Here is a 4,865-nt window from a genome sequence, read left to right as displayed (position 1 = left end):
ATTGTGTCGTACTTTCAGGGATGACCATATCTGGATTAAGTACTGCCATAGCTTTTTTATATGACTCTAAATATAGATTAAACTCAACATGATTTCGACAAAAACAAGTTTCATGTACCTTATTTATGCGTACAAAGCAAGGGTGAAACCTCTCAAACATTTTCATCTACCTTATTTATGCGTACAAACAAAGGGTGCAACCTCTCAAACATTCTCTGACATATTTTCACATCTGAAAAATTCTTCCTTCAAATAGTTCACTTTGTGTTGTGTCTACAAAATGTTTAGGATGTGAAATATTCATACCATTATCTTCATCTTTCATCTATATAGTGTCCCTTCTATTGGAAGAAACACGGGAGTGGCTCGTCCAATATTTGATGACCAGTCTTCTTACATCTTCAGAAATTTTGTCTTTTCAAGGAAGTCTACAAATATTTACCTAATTCATTTCAATATTTTCATCTAATATATTTATCCTCCTAATATATATTTGAATGGTTTTTCTAGATATATGCAGTAATTCAAAAATTGTTGTAACTTGTCTTTTATGTGACAACCTCTTAGTAGAAATCGTAGTCATCAACACTCTATGTGCAGCACTTGAATCAGCTCCTCAACTTGTGGTATCAATAAGGTTCAGTGCATCTTGCAAATTTTCAAATATTGTTTCTTTTACATGACCTCTTGAGCTTTTTCTATTATTGACACCCAACAACTCCAAAATAGGAGTCATTTCTCTTTTCCTGAATAACTTTACAAATAATTGTGCTCTCCCGACCATAGATTTTTTTTAAAAATATTCCTCCCACTTATGCTCTTAGGTACCATGTGTTCAGATGAAACTTGACTGAAAAGAGAATCCTCTTTCATCTCCATCAAATTTCTCATGACAAGAAAAATTTGTACCTTTACTAGTACTAATTTCTTCCACTACTTCAGTTGCATCATCTTCAACATCAACAAGATCTTCCTCAACATCAACAGGTTGCTCTTGATTACATTTTGTATGACCTTTCTTTGAATCATCCCTTATACGATCATATTTTTTTGATCTATTTCTTTTATTCCTCATTACACAAAGTATTGAAATTTGCTTTCCTAAAATTGCAAGTGAATACTCCTTAAGAAAAAAATCAACTTCTTTGCAAAAAATCACCTCCTTCGAAAAAATCGCCTCCTTCCTTGAAAAAAATCAACTTCCTAGAAAAAAAATTGAAGATTTTATGAATTGTTTTTTGTTTTTTGTTTTTAAAAAATTAAAAAAATCACCTCATTATTATATGAGGGAAAGGGTGGGGAAGCAAGCGGTTGCTTCCCCACGCGACCACTCATGGAGTGTAATGCCCCACCAGGAGACCCTGAAGGGATAAAGCTAAAACACAAGAATGGAGTGCAATAATTTTTTTTTTTAAAGTTAAACACATCATTAAGATACAACAAGATATCAAAGTTTAGATTACATAGCGAAAGACATCAACTAACACCTAAAGGGTTTCCCAACGTGATTACTTAAATTTCACAATTAACTTAACTCACACAATTAATCCAATAAGCTGATTATCTTAAAAATGAGATAATTCTTAAACAAGGATAATTTCTTTCAAAAGATGGAAATATAATTCACAAGATAAGGTTCATGCATTAAGATTTATCTATATCCTTCATTCAAGCTTTTCATTAAAATAAAAGCCATGCATCTAATATTCTAACACATGAGAATTTCATCATAAACATATGAGATCTTACCATGCACACTTAATTTCCTTAACAAAGACTGAATATAATCCATTATCCTAAGCTACATTCTTTCATATTCCAATTTACTACATTCAAGAGAGGATTGCATACATGCATTTAAAATTAATTTCATCTTATCCACTTATACATTCTATCAAAATGTCATTCATACATGCTAACACTAAACATGAAACATAAGAACAAAGCATCACATAACACAAGATGATCTTGGAGTTCACCCCTAAAGGGCTACATCTCTGGGTCTGCTCAACTGCAAGACCCCTTTGATAATTCATAAAGTTAAGAATACATGAGGTTCTCATTATTTACAATCCTGCCATCAAGGCAAAACATAATCAATATACAAACGACCACATCGATCAATTAATACATAAACGATCCTTGAAAAGGAAAGGATCCAGCTGAAAATAATCAAAGCTAATACAAGTGTCCACTAGAGCATCCACAAAACTGAGTCATCGTAACCCAAGGTCTAACATGAAACCAGGTACTCACAAGGGAATAAGAAACAGGATGACTCCACAAAAGTGCTCCTATCAAGACCATACAACCACACACTAGTGAACGTAGGGACAAGTGTCATCACACAACCTAGTATGGCTACCCTAGTAGGTCTTCATAGGTTCCGGCCCCATACAGTGGGTTACCTTGGCAACCTAATTTGTACCTCTAGCCCATCCAAGCCTCATGTGGACCCACACATCCTTTCGTGAAGACAAGGATGATGGTTTGCCATTTCAGGCCTTCTCACAGTATGTCGAGTCTGTGTTAGCACTCGTCCCATGTGTGAAGCACAATTATCTTACTTAGAGATTAACATTCTAATCTACTGTTAGGTTATCACTTATTCGACTCACTTTTGTTGGGTTACCCAGCAGCCACTTTGGACGCGGCCCCTAATTGAAAGCCACTTTCGAATATGATACTAGACTATACTCAAGCGACCTCAGAAACCAAGGAACATACATGGTCAAGCAAACGGAGTTCAAAAAAGAGGGAACAACCATTTGGTCAAACATGACTCAATAGAGGTACACTTACTGACGGTACTCTAACCAGAAACCTGACCAACTATGGTCAACCACGAATCATCATTCGACACCACAAAAAGGATATGACCAATTACAACACTACCACTAAACAATAGTCAAACTTGAGACCAAGGACTGAAACAGGTACCCAAATCCACCATATGATAGGGTCCAATCAAACAAATCAAAGCTTGCCATTACATAAGTAAAAGCAAATACAAAAATTAAACCTGCATAAGTAATCATCTATAGATACAATCTTTTTCCAAATTAATTAAACATTAAATGTCGATCAAGTTTTCTAAATGATCTAAGTTAGATTGCAGTTATCCACCTCAATTAGGTACAGGTTGTTCTTGGTTTTCTAACTCACTGATGTTCATTTGCATCAAACATACATAAATACGTCATTATGAGTTCTTAAACCAGTTTCACATGAATATAATTAGACAATAATTAACCAACTAAATAAGATATTTAATCTTTAATTAAAACATCATTGTCATACTGGTTCAAAAATAATTCCTCCAAATTCGTCTTTCCAGAACCAAGTTAAACTTTTTCGATTAAGGAAATATACATTAAAAGAACCAAAAATAGGTAAGCTTTTCCCAAATCCACAAAATTACTTCCTTACGTACATATAGAAAAATACCAAAATTAACTATTAATTAATGTATATATTTATTAATCCATAATTAATTAAATATAACAAATTAATAATTAATAATGAAATTACTAAATCAAGTATTTAATTAGAAAAATCTGCATTAATAATAAAATGAAATTTGAATATTAATCAATGTATATTTAACACTATATAATTAATTAATAACAATTATTCATGAATTATTAATTAATGACAAATTTAATCATAATTAAAAACTTTATTAAAATTAACATTTATAATAATATTAAATTATTATATATATATTTTTTGAATAATAAAAAAAATATATAAAAAAACAAACAATTTTTAAAAACATATTATAAGGGGGGAGGCAGGCCCACCTCCCTCACGCGGGGGTTGGGCGGTTGTGCCCTAGCCGTAGGCGGTGCCACCATGGTGGACGCTGGTCTCATGGCGCCCACGTAGGGGATGCAGGGGACCCTGCGGCCACCGCGGGGGTCGCAGTGGACTGCGGTTGCCGTTGGTCGCAGCCCCTGCGAGCCGCGCTACGCACAGGGGGGAGGAGGCACGGGTAGAGCCTCTGCTCCCTGCCCTCCAAACCCCAAACAATTAATTTTTTTTTTTTAAATAACAATTTCGATATTTGTTTTAAACAAATTCGATTTTGCAAAAAAAAATATTTTGTTTTATGATTTTTTTTTTTTTTTTTAAAGGGACAAACACCCATATTTTTTTAACAGTCTCATAATGAGACTTAAAATAAAAATTTCCAGAATGATAAGCTTTCCAAATTTAGAGGAGTTTGTTGAATAACCTTCCAAAATAACCAATTTTGGACAAAAAGGAGCTCATATCTCATGCAAGAATACAAGCAATAAGCCAAACTTTGGCTAATTTCACCATAATTCTTAATCTTGAGCAATCAATGGAGAATTTACATGAAGAACATTCAAGCCCAATTTTATATTTATTTTTTAACAAATAACCAATTTAATAAACAAATTCCTACCTCAATAAGCATTCATGGAAAGGATCTAATGGAGAGCCCCAACTTGCAACTCAAGAACTCCTTCTCCTTCCAAAATCCCTAAATTTTCCATCCAAAATATTTTCCAAAAAAAATATTTTTCCAAAAAAATTCAATCCCCAATATTTTCCAAAAATCTAGGTTATATGGGAGAAGTTTGACCAAAAATTTATTTTTGGAAATAAAATTTTTATTTAAAATAATTCCTCAAAAATCATTCTTTTAAACTATATCAATAATTAAACTTGTTTTTTTTTAATTTAAAATTGATTTTTCCAAATAACTGAATTTAACCTTTCTATTTTAAAAAGCCAACAGAATACAATTAATTCTATTGCAATTAAATTCAAAACTTTCCTTTTCTAACAGCATAAGCATATTAAATTTAACATTAAAATTAACTGTTTGCTTGAAC

This window comes from Cryptomeria japonica, chromosome 11 (assembly GCF_030272615.1).
Source record: "Cryptomeria japonica chromosome 11, Sugi_1.0, whole genome shotgun sequence".
Taxonomy (NCBI): domain Eukaryota; kingdom Viridiplantae; phylum Streptophyta; class Pinopsida; order Cupressales; family Cupressaceae; genus Cryptomeria; species Cryptomeria japonica.
The sequence above is the reverse complement of the archived record's forward strand: the minus strand, read 5'-3'. Positions refer to the sequence as shown.